This window comes from Myiozetetes cayanensis, unplaced genomic scaffold (assembly GCF_022539395.1).
Source record: "Myiozetetes cayanensis isolate MyiCay16 unplaced genomic scaffold, myiCay2020 scf10, whole genome shotgun sequence".
In the NCBI taxonomy this organism is placed as follows: domain Eukaryota; kingdom Metazoa; phylum Chordata; class Aves; order Passeriformes; family Tyrannidae; genus Myiozetetes; species Myiozetetes cayanensis.
This window is the reverse complement of record NW_026086605.1, coordinates 21,286,532-21,299,276: the sequence shown is the minus strand read 5'-3', so window position 1 is coordinate 21,299,276 and position 12,745 is coordinate 21,286,532. Positions and strand designations below refer to the sequence as shown.

At 40.8% G+C, this 12,745-nt stretch overlaps 1 protein-coding gene across 6 annotated transcripts in view; it reads left to right on the top strand.

Moving 5' to 3' along the window:
* The window catches only part of NDST2 (N-deacetylase and N-sulfotransferase 2), a 132,288-nt gene that overhangs the window by 87,740 nt on the left and 31,803 nt on the right, over positions 1-12,745 (top strand). The window contains exons 1-2 of one of the 6 annotated variants that reach the window (XM_050336317.1): positions 3,218-3,469; positions 8,870-9,012. The exons of 4 other annotated variants lie outside the window; for them this stretch is intronic. The gene's annotated coding sequence lies outside the window, so the exon portion shown is untranslated. Of the gene's footprint in view, positions 1-3,198; positions 3,470-8,869; positions 9,013-12,745 lie in introns of those variants that run through there. One more of the 6 variants, XM_050336334.1, reaches the window with a different exon arrangement.

The window sequence follows — 12,745 nt, the reverse complement described above, 5'->3', positions numbered from 1 at the left end:
CAGGGAAGCTATCTGGGAAGAAGAGACTCTCCTTATAGCAGTAGAGACCGTTCCTTAACTGGTAGCAACACCTGTCATTTCCCCTTTTATTTCTAGGGCTCTTTGGAGATAATCACCACAAACTGATTCTGAGCAGAACTGCAGTGTTGTGTCATGCCAGGGTAGTTAGGGCTGAACTGTTAAGAAAAATACCACTGAAATCTCACCATAACTACCTGCTAGCTTGAGGACACAGTTCATGCACTTTCCCCTAAGTGATGCTTAATGTCACTTGAACTCGTTTTTTCTTCTGCTTGCCATTGATCTGGGGGACACTGTGGAATAGTTGTGGGAGTCGGGAGGAATGGGAAAGGGCAGGAGGTTTGGGTAGGGAGGATGGAGGAAAGGAAATCTAGCCTTTGAGAGAGATACTGAAGTTGTGACTCTAGGCACTAAGCAAAAGTTAATTGTCTTCCTGTACATGGAACAGCAGTAATTATTCTTTCTAACATTTTCTAAGTGAATAGATTTGAAAAGATTACCAGCAAGTGTCCAATAAACCTGAATCTATATAAAACACTGGAGATGGGAGAAATATGTGGTAAGAGTATGGTAAAAACTCATGAAAACCTTGACTATTCTAAAAATTGGTTCTTTGTTGTATGGAGTCAGGATTTTCTGTCATCTTTCTGATTAGTGGAGTATTGAGATTTCCAACATCTGCTGTTTGCATACTGCAGCTTGAATGGGAAGGGTTTGTTTATTCGCATAGACAGGAGCTGGAAGCTAAAAAATTTAATGGTTTTAGGTTACGATTTTATGAAAATTTTTGTCAGCATCATCCATCTGCAGTTTACAAAGAGGCTTGCAAACTTGCAGTGCTGTATTGTAGCATGACATGTATGTGATAAAATGTTCTTAAATGAGGCAAAATAGAGAATTGTCTCCTCATGTTAGATGTGGAAACCTCATTTTTCACAGGTACTCAACATCCATTTAACTTTTGTTGATTGATTAGGACAGCAGCATTTGTTTCATGTGTGTAATCCTTATCCCTCAGCACCTTGTCTTTTATTCACCACTCAGCAATAAATATCTTTATGTCTTTGTGCTTTTCTTTCTGAAAGACTTCAGTGCTTTTTTCAGTTTTCATATTAAATGCATGAATAAATAATTTACTTTGGTTTTGTAATGTAATGTTATTGTAATATACCTTCTAGGATTAAACAACACTGAACAAATCATTGTGCCATTATAGGACAGAAATAATACAAAATACTGTTCTGAATTAGTTTTATTGTTAATTCAACAGGAAAATCATCTACTCTTAATAAACATTTTAAAACATTTTCTACCTTAGCCTCCAGGGCTTTTTCCTGTCCTGCTGAAGCAATGAGACAGTAGGAAATATTTTTGAGCCAGAACTTACTGCACCTACCTGGTCAGTTTAACTGTGAAAAGCTGATCATTCTGCTTTTGGTTAAGTCAGAGTAGGTTAAGTCATAGTAGGTAACCCCAGTGTGTGGTACTTGACCCTTGTTTCTGATTTTAGTTTTTATCTTGTTGTTGTAAGGACAAAATTTTCAGGAGGTGCTTTGTTCATTTGATAACAGAGATAGCACTTGATGAATCACTGGGGTTCAGGCCTCCTTCAGAGTGCTCTCTAATACCCTGTAATGTTCTGTTGCATTAAGCTTTTCCTGTCTTATTACAGAAGTGTTTGCTGTGCACTGTCAGCTCCTGTTAAATAACTCCTCTAGAGATGTGTGCTAGTGTGTCATCTTGTCTGAAAACCCTCTACTCCCAAACCCTGACTGGGAAAGGATACAACTCAGAGCATTCCGAGGGCATTACATCTTCAAAGAGCAGAGTATGCTGCTGTGGCCAGAAGTGCCTCCTTTCCTGCCTGCCTCTCTACTGCTCTTGGACACTGTTTCCTACGTAGAGAGCCCCTCTTGTGCCAGGCTTTCAGGGTTATAAAGGAGTTTAGCTCCCACCACCACCACTGTGACCAAATTTGCTTACACGGAGACAGAATGTAATCTGAGATGTATGTATTTGGTTTTTCAACGTGTTAATTTTTTATTAGTGGTGCACAAGAAGGTGATTTTTCTTTGTCCTTTTGCAGATTTATTCCAGTCTCCAGATTCCAGTAATAGTGTCTGAATTATATGTAGCTGGTTTGCTGTTGAGTTGGTTTGCTCCTTGCACTGCCCCAAATGAGATCAGTTCCCTCAGTGAAGCTACAAGCCACATTAGGGCAAGAGAAGCAATTTACTGTTGCTGAATACATTTTCTGAGTGTAGTTTCCCTCATCTTGTCAGTTTGTCAGTCTAGAGGCATCCATAAACCTGTAACAGCTTCAGAAGATGAACTCTGGCAGCAAGCTGTCAGGGTGCCAGGCACTGCTGTCCGTGGGCTCCCGTTTTCTCCCCTCTCCCTTTGCCTGCCGACTTGCTTTCCCTCTGCCTGCCAGCCTCTCTCTTTTCTGTCTCCCTCTCCCTCCTCTTTCACCCTCACTCCCCGCCTCCCTCTACCTTACTGATGTGGGTTTAGGTGCTGCTGTTCTCAATGGTGGTACCTTTTTGGTTTCCTCCTTGATCCTCTTGCCACTGGAACAAAAGGAAAACTGGCTGCCCATGGTGCAGCACCTGCCTCTGCAGCCTGAGTAGTGAAAGGGAGGAAAGTGGGGCGCTCTGCATCCTCGCCTGCCTGCGCCAGCAGTGAGCTTGTTCAGTCACTTCGCTAGAAATGCCTTTGAACTGCTGCCAGATCCCATTGTCTGCCGTGCAAATGGAGTTCAGCGCCCTACCGTGATTAGATGCACAGTGTGTAAGAGGAGGAAGGAATGGAGCTGTATCCCCCCACTCTAACGGAGCATCTCAAATCTGCAGTGTGCCATGATAAGCTGAGCACTGGACCATGCTTCTCTGCCTTCCTCTGCACATCGTCTTCCTTACTTTCCTCTCATTGTTCCTGAGATTTCAGGGAGTGACATGGAAGCTTTTCAGAGACGAGCTGCAAGGCAAGAGAGTTTCTGGGGAGAAGAGAACCATGCTTTTGGACTGTTTCTGTGGGACTGTGCTTTGCCCACCACACCCACCTGTAGCTGCAGATGATATAGCAGCTAGTCGTTAATGATGCTTTTACTCAGCACTGATGTGCCTTTTTTTTAGCATGAATTTATTTACATTTTTCTGTTTGTGCTTTAAATTACAGCATTCTTACGTTCACAAAATGATCTGAGAGATTTTGGCAACACTGAGTAAAGGGAAGGCAGCCACTGCTACTAATAATGTTTCATCCATCTACCAACTGTGCAGCCCAGCTGCCCTTCTTCAGAAAGGCCAGCTCACTCTATGTATGCTTTTTGTGAAGAGCAGCTCTCAGGTTTTCTTGCTTTCCCTTTGGCTCCATGTGTTTCCTTGGGTTGCTGACTATCTGACCCCTTTTGAGAGAGTAACTTCACTCAAGGATTTCATTTTTAAAGGTAGGAATTGAATTTTTGTGCCTATCTTTGTTATTCTGTCTTGTAAGCATTACTTAGGTTGTCATAAGAAAACATTGTTTTCTTTTGTGTCTTGCTATTTGACTGCTTGTTAACTAGTCATTATCTGCAAGGACAATGCTTTGATAGGAGGATGGAGGAGCTGCTATTCAGTGATTTTGTTAGGCAGTGCACAAAGTGGAGTTGGCAGGGTTTGTGTCTCGTACTGATATGCCTGCTATGTTCCTCACTCATTAAGCTCTTTGTTAGTTCTTTCTCCTCTACCTCCCTGCCACCGCTCTCACTTTCCCTCCCCACAGAATATTTCTGCATCTGACCTTGCTGCTGCCATATTCTGAAATGTGCTGGAGGAGGATGAAATCTGGCCTGTGGTGAGCTGGTGGCTCATGAATGCACTTTAGTAGTACAGGGAAGGTGGCTGAAGCTGCATGCCTCTGCCTAGGCTGCTGCTCGTGCTCCACTATAAATAGATGCTCCCTTGAACCTTCATAGTCACTTAATGTCTTGGGTACCTGACAAGAAGATGAACAGATATCAACAATATTAGTCATTGATAAAATTGTTGTAAAGATCAGAACCGTTACAGAGAACATTTTAAAAGTCAGATGATGTCTTAATACATTTCCTGAGGATTAATGCAACCACATTTACTAGTGGTTTGTCACATAACAATCTGAATACTCTTTTGCATCTCAAGAGCAAAACTAGTTGTGCTTAGTTAATATTTAGCAAGATGAAAGCTTAGAAATGGAATGTTTTATTGATGTTCTTTTTTCTTTCATGACAGACTAGTAAAAGATGACCCTTTGGTTAACAATGTGTTTGATTTCCAATTTTTTTTAGTTTCTTGGGAGTATGATTTACTTGGAACGTTGGGGATTTTCTGGTCATTAAGAAACTTCTTGACCCCTGAACTGAGATGTAGCTGCCTGTGTCTGCATGTTAAACAGAATTTGGGTCTTTGAAAGTGTTCTTGAATTAACAAGTCAAGCATCATTGGATGCTTCTGCAATTTGGCCAGACACTGCAGATGTAGGAAGCAAGAGCTTGGTCTGGAGCACAGACCAGAAATTTACAGGACCTCTTCTCTTAAAGGTCTTTGGTTTTTCATCTTCATGAATGTCATCAGATGGTTATCCTGCTTTGTAAGTAACTGTGTAGATGTAGCTCCTGCTGTCTGAAACCTGCCCTCTAAAATGAAAGAGGAGGCACAGTTTTCAGTTCCTTTCTCTGTCTTTCCTCTTCAGAGCCCAGATTCAGCTGATAAAGGATGAGGAAGGGGGGTGGTCTCTGTTTAAGTGATGTTACATGTTTCAGGGTAGCTAAAATATCAGTGAATTTTTTCCATATTGTTTTAGGATCTGGTCTTTCTATAGACCATTCAGTTCAAGAATCCCAAAGATATAAAGAAAAGGTATATTTTGATAGGAGTGTTTGACCAAAAAAGAGCTAAAGGAACCTGTTGAAGGTTGACTTGCTGCTAACTCCAGAAATCTTGGGTCTTACTTCACTGCTGAAATTGTCAGACAATTTTTTACTAGTTTGTCATGAAAGAAAAAAGAACATCTATAAAAAATTCCATTTCTAAGCTTTCATCTTGCTAAATATTAACTAAGCACAACTAGCTTTGCTCTTGAGATGCAAAAGAGTATTCAGATTGTTATGTGACAAACCACTAGTAAATGTGGTTGCATTAATCCTCAGGAAACGTATTAAGACATCATCTGACTTTTAAAATGTTCTCTGTAACGACTGTGATCTTTACAACGATTTTATCGATTACCAATGCCTATGTGGCATTTCTGCTTTGATGATTTGAAAGAAATTACTTAAAAAATACAAATTATCTTTCTGTAGAAATGTTCTCCACTACTTTAAACCATCCAGAGTGGTGTATTAAGTCTGTTCACCTTAGATGAAATATAACAAAAAGTCATTAATCCCATTGCTGTCCCTCATCAGGACAGAACCATGTTAGGCACAGTTAATGTTAGAGTATGTCAGAGGCATCTCATGAGTGGAGCAGCCGTTTGGCTGAGGCCGCAGTTAAGGTCCAGTTGCAGGAGCTTCTGTTCAGCCTGGTGTTACCACTTCAGTGCAGATAGATGTGTGTCTGTTGTCGTACCTTATTTCACACACCTGGACCCTGCTGAACTTTCCTTCTGCCAGGATAAAGTGCCACCTGCCAGTGCAGAGCTGGACTGGAGCAGGTACTTGAGTAGTTACCATGCTGTGTGGTGCCTGTTTTCTGATGTTTTATGATGGAGTCACCTAGTGCAGTAAAGGCACTTAGGTGTGTTTGAAAGCTGGGAACTTTATTATCCACAACACTCGAAAGAAGATGATGGACTCAATAAGCTTGTTTCAAGAGAGGCAGTTGATAGTGCTCATTTGTAAAAAATGTTGCTGGGTTGCTGGAAAATAAGAGGGGGAAGATATAAAGAAGGAATGTCTGCATACTAAGCCTGCTTATACACATTATGATGAGCCCAGGCATGAAGCAAAAGGAAAACTCATAGCTCTTCATTATCTAATACTCCCTTAGGGCAATAACAAACTCACTTTAGAGCCAGCAAGCCAGGCCTGGGGGCTTGCAGAGTGAGAGCACACATTGTTCATAGAATAAGGCTGGTGCTGGAATATTTTACTGCAAATTTAAAGCCCTCTTTAATGCAAAATATTCCTCAAAGGAATTTTGTTTTGTTGCTTACTATTTCAAAAGCTGCTTTCAGTTCCAGCATAATGCCTTCATCCAAACAAAAGGTTGTGAAGTTAGGTATCATAAGAGAGTAGCATAATACTGCTTTTTCATACCCCCTTAAATGAGCTGAGGTGTTATGTAGAGACCCACCGTCCTTTTTGCAACTGAACAAGACCAAATGGAGAAGTTTACCCCTCTCTACTTCAGCTTTGTTTTAGCTTTTCAGGCTTTCTGTGGTGCTTAGTGACCACTCCATATTGTGTGCTTCATTTCAGAATACTTAAATCATTTTTATACTGAAAAATCAAAGGCAGAATATATTTGTGTATTTGAGGGGGTGGGGAACGTGTGGGAGGGAACATAACACAAACCTCCGGTGTCTCCCACTGATAGATGTACAGTTGTACTGGTTTGTACTTCTGTAAGGTGTGGGGGGTAGAAGTTACAGTGCTGCTTCTGAGGTGGTAGGATTCATGGCATTGATTCGGCCTCCAGATGTTAAATCAGTTGGTTGATACTTCTCTGTTTAGGATCACGAAGGAAAGTGGAACTCTCTCTAAAAAAGTAGAGTACTCAAATATCTCCTCTTTATTTGTATTCCTAGAATTTTCAAAGTCCAAGGTGATTCTTGATATGAGCAATTTGACCTAAAATAAACTCACTGTCTTCCCACTTTCCAATAAATTAAATGCTATTGCCAGTAGTTTAACCTCAGAGGTGGCCCTTGTTGAATCGATGTGATTCCCCTGTTTTGACACAAACAGCAACAGTGAACAAAAAGAAATGTATGAGGGCCTGGCAAATGCAGTGGAGGGGAAGATAATTTTCACCCCTTCCATGGAGCAACCTCAGTGTTGTCAACAAAGCAAACTGAGTTGCAATCTTTCTGCTAATTAAGAACTGATAGAGAATTTTTCACCTTCTGTGTAAGATCTCATTCTCTCGAGTGTTTGCAGTAGAGCAGCAAGTGGTGGCAGTCCCACCCTTATCACTGTTTTGAAGTTTGTGTTTTACCCAGGTGACACCAGGATGCCAGTTCATTCTGATACATTCACGAAGTGCCGCTGAGGCATCAGTGTTTGTGGACCAGTGTACAAAGAGGAAGTTTAATATTTTAATATCCCACCCTCTTTCATCTCCTGTGATAATGCTGCTTATCCTTCTGCCCCTTCTAATTCTACACGAAGAGAAAGAAGCCAAAAAGGGCACTGAAATTTCCCACAGTTCCTAGTGTTGGTCTCCTGAACACAGAGACTTCTGTAGCTCATCTGTGGAGTCTTCCTCTCTGAATGCTTTGGGAAATCGGTGTTTGGGTGAGAGAACAAAATTGTATCCTCAGTTTACATGTGCAAGAATGAGTTAGAAAACCGTCACCCTATCTTAACTCTGGAGGAGCTGAGTGAGGGTAGCATATGACTTGATAACCCCACACATGCCCACTGGTTCTGCTTGGGTAGAGTTATCTGGCACTGCTGGCAAGGGACAGCCCCATGAGCACAGGAACACCAGCGCTGGAAATAAAATGCCACGTGAGTGGGTTTCCAGAAGTTGGAATGACCAGTGCACTTGTCAAACTGTCATCCCTGTGTGGCCAAGGAAGAGAAGGATGTTCAGGTCTGCTCTCTTGGGTGGGGTGACACTGGTGAACGTGCCCATTTGCCCTCTCAGCTGAGGGGGAAGTCAGGCAGCAAGGCCAGCGCCTGGCAAGCACAGAGGAGGCTGGGTTGCACCCAGCGGCAGGCAGCTGCCTCACGGTGCTGCCTGGTTGTGTCAGCTAAATTGGTTGGAAAAATACAGGCAGAGAAAGGGGAATATGGGCAAAAATAAGCATAAAACCACTGGGGCAGTATTCTTGCTATATCTACCAAGATGTCAGCAGGTCCTTTGAATGTGCTTTCTGTTAACAGTTGCAATCACAGATGTTCTGCAAGCCACTTAGCGCTTCACAGGAGTGGAGACAAAGTCAAAGCATTTCAAATTACTGTAGAAACACTATCCCAGATTCATAATGAAGACTGAATTTTACAGTTCAAGCAGAGGCTTCATTTCTTTGTTGTGTAAAAAAAACAGAGCATGCCTTCCCAAAAACTGTAATCTTTATATTCCAGGTACCAAATTAATTATGTGAGAATTAACTAGACCAAATAATTAGAGTTAAAATTAATTTGTGTATTTAACTTCTAAAATTAACATCTAAAATTTTAAAATATGTTTATCGTGATGGATTTTTTTATTAATATAATTACAGCTCTTCCAAGTTGCTGTCTACCTAAAAATTATTTAATTCTTGTGTTTTGTCTGCAGTGAAGAAGTTAAGGAACTTCAGAGTTTGGATACCCAGACTGATTTTGCTCTCTCTTTTGCAGCACTCTTGAGTAGGAAAAAAAGGAAAAAATCTTGTCTGGAAGTATAGTGTTAATGTAATCTGGGGCCACCAGAAAGTGTTAATTATTTAGTTACAGGGTTGCTGCAAAGTCGAGTTTGAATTACTTGAATACTCTAAATGCGGTTGTTTCTCTCCCATCACATCTGTGCACAGGGTTTTAGTGTTAAGTGATCTGAAAACTAAAAAGTATCTATTACCTCAGTGAGATCAATTAGCACATTTGAACTTGAGATTTCAACATTAATGATGAAAATTCAGCATTTATAATGTTTCTCATGAGTATTCTTTCATGTAGGTAATCTACACTGTCAGCTAGCTAACACCACTTTTGTCTCTGTATGGGAAACGGTTCACAATTGAAAGAATGTAGTTGAGGCAACTCTTGCCTTCTATTGCTCCGAAATGCTTCACTCTGGACAAAGGGAAAGGATGAATGCAGTGAGTACTACAAGCATGTTATATTTTCACAACCAAACCAGCAGTGGCTTTAGTCAGAATATGGGTGAAATAATATTGTGGTGTGTCTGGAATATTGCATGACATGGTGAATTTCAGACTTCCAGACTGTATGAGCCCTCCTTCATCAGCATTAAATGTATAATCTGTAAGTATGACGGTCTGTTTCTGCTGGAACTTGTCTTTAAAGAGGAGTTATTAAACCTTTTAGAACATACTTTTTTTATTATTAGAGAACCTATGTTTTTTAAACATAGGCAAGCTAGACCTAATGTCTTAGGAAAATTCTGTCTTTGGGCAATGTGTTTCTGCCTCCTTAAGCAATGTGAGCTGTCATTTTCTCTTACTCCCTTCTGACTCCCTGTGCACTCCTCCATTTATCTCTTCCTCCTACTCTCAGCTTCGCTTTGTTTCATGCTGCCTCCTATTCCTGGAACAGTCTCCCAGTCTCTGCTGCCAAATCCTCCCTCCCTTTCTCTGCTCTTGGGAACCCATTTCTTCCAGCAATCATTCCCAAGTTGTTTACTTGACTAATTGTCTCTCCTTTATATTCTTTCTTTCCTATATCTGTTGTTCTGGATCATGTTTTATATGGCAAGATACAGGAGTGTTCTCATTCCCACTGAACACCTCTCCATACAAGCTGATGCCACTTCCTACCTGGAGAGAATTTTACTTTTCTGGCAATTCTGTTCTTTCCATTCTATCTGAGTTAAGGAAATCAGATCATTGATTTAAAAAGAAAATTATTGAAATTTTCTGTTTTCAGTTCAGTTATGTTGCTTTAGACTGTTTCAAAATAAATAGTGTTCTGAATGCTTCTGTTTTGTCCCGCTTCTGATAATATCTGACCTCATATCTTACTGCGACATGAAAACAGAAATAGTTTCATAATTGTTTTATCCTAAATACTTATAAAAGCTTACACAATGGCATACAAGACATAACTCCACTAATTTTGACTTGAAGGTTAAGCATAGGTTTTTCCATTATCAGAAACTAAAAGTGAAATTAATATTACATTTCTGCATGGAAAAAAAATGTTTCTTGCTTCGAACATAAATAGTTTCCATGTCAATAATAAAAAATAAATCCAATTTTCAGTAATTGATTGCATTTCATTGGGCATTTTACTACTACCTGTAAATTTTGGGGGAAAGTCTCCAAGATAGCTGAGTTAGTCTTCAAAGTCCACTGTTGGGCACCTTGCAGTTTTCAGTACCCAGAGCAGTTTTTTCTTCAGCTGCAGTCCCTAATGAAGATTTACATTTTGCTCAAAATTCTTGAGCTTTCCTGACAAAACTTCAGTTTTGTCAGAGGGTAGATCTGATTGCCAGTATGGCAGCTTTTGTTCCTGAGTTGTCCTGGGTACTGTTGATTAGGATCTTAATGAGGTCCTGAATTTTGCATGAAGGGGTATTTTAAAGATGCAGTATTTCATAGCAGAAAAAAATTCTACTGGTAAGAAGTTGACTAATTAAAAATGTAAGAATTTGGCTCCCACTTTAGCAATTAGGCCTATAAAATGGGAGGAAGACTGAGAACTAGCCACATGGAATTACAATACACTTTAAAATTAATATATTTGAGATATGTATGTCTTTTCAAATAAGTTTTGTTTCTCTGTGTTATCTAATAACAAGACAGAAACAAGGGGTAACAGAAGGTACAGGCTTAAAATTATTGTATAACAATGGTAGTGAGCATGGCATAGTGTGAACTGTGGTGTGGAAATAAGTGTGCATTGCCTGTCTTGCTGTGATTTCATAACAATTGCAAACACCGATGGCTTGAGAGAAAATTAAGTAATTCCACCCATATTAAGACAGGGCAGTCTTAACAATGCTCGCAACTTTTTATCATTCTGTCTCTCTATCAGTCTCTGTCTTCCTGTCACACATCCTTCACTAAGCACCCACTTACACTAACCAGTGTGTGAAGCTGCTGCTGAGTCCATCGAGGCCGAAAGGACATTTCTCTAGGTTAGTTTCCTCCACCACGCAGGGGATCTCCATCCACCTCCTCTGGCACAGGCAGCCTCCTCAGCAGCAGTACCCAAACAGGACAACTACAGAGGCGATCAGTGATAGCTACCGGGTTCAGCCTAGAGTCCAGCGATCAGCAGATGAGTCCATAGTCATCAGGCAGGTCCTGAGTCAGATTGACAAGGCAGAACATATTGTAACATAATTCAGGTTATGGCTTGAGCTCAGGTACAACTTGATGGTCAGGGCATTCAAAGGCTGTTGGTGTATGCAGTGCCCTGGCAGTCTTCTTTACAGAGTCCCCCCACTGAGATCTGTTTCTGCTATAATGCTTGTGAAAAAGCACATGATGACTTTTCATTGCACAGATGGCTGTGAAGGCTTGGATAGGGCAGTTGAGTGCTTTGATTTTGTTCCTGTCTTGCAAAACCCAAGCCTCCAAACTGTTATCTCCCCCAGCTTGTGTAATCTCCGTAGACCTCAGGTCATGCCTTTTCCACCCATTTTACTCATCTTCCCGTTGCTTGTTTTTACCCTTTTTTACCAGATTTATAGCTTGCTTATATCACTTTTGCCCCTTTTTTTCTGAAGTGAGTTTACACTGTGTTAAGCCAAGCAAAAATATGAATATTTTGTTTTCTGAATCCAGGAGACTTGTTTCTTTCAATCACACCAAGGTAAGAGGGAACTAGATTTTAGATGCTGCAGAGGTGGGAAATATGCCATTAGCTTTAAACTGGGTGGAGGTCTTGTGAACTGAACGCCTCAGTTAAAGGCAGGTAGGAGGGAGCTGCTGTACAGAGCTGGGGAACATGTTCATTTGCAAGCACAGCAAATTCTAACCCTGAATCTTGGTGCAAATACACAAGAACAGGTGAGCACAAGAGCTTTCCTGAGGTTTTAAGCTTTGGCAGAGCATACTTACAGTTTTCTTCTGGTGTCAGTTGGAAAAAATTTTAGTGTAATAGTATTAAATCTGTTCCCTACTGTCATATGTTCCTAGATAAAGTTGATTGGAAAAGAAGATTATCTGCTATGTGTTAAGTGACAGGAGGAAGCAACTGAATATAGAAGAGCAGCCTCTTGCTAATTAAGGTGAAATTTTCTAGGCATAGCTCATAGGAAGAATGGTTAGGCTGCTTTCATAACAATCACAGGTAAACTTTCATAATATGTGTTCTATATTAAGACACTTCAGCTCTGACACTCAGTTTTCTAGATGTTGCCACAGTTTGACTGTATTTCTCCACTTGATTAAGCTACTTAAGAGAAATCATCAGAAAAGACATTTTGTTTTCTGCGGCAGAATCATTGATCTGAATTGTGATAAGCAGAGATCATGAGAGAATGGAAATGAGATTCTTGTCCATATCTAATGTGGAAGGAACCGCATCTGTTTCCTGTTCCCACAGTTCGGTTGAAGATGTTCTGCTGTGATAGAGCATACGTGTTGGTTACTGATATAAGGAAGATGTTGTATTCCTACCATTTGGGGTGACTGAGATATTCACTTCCCACCTGGGAAGGATTGTAGAGCAACTTGGACTGCCCTTGTGTGGCAGGCTCTAATCTGCTCTGTGATTCTCTGTCCCGCAGGTGCAAGTGCCTGGGTGCAGAGAGCAGCTCATGTCTCACGTTGTCATCTGGTTTGGGAAAAAGGGTTAGGGTCAAAATGCACATAGACCAGTGTATCAGGAGAGGCACAAAACAGAAGGAGAGGTAAGGCAACA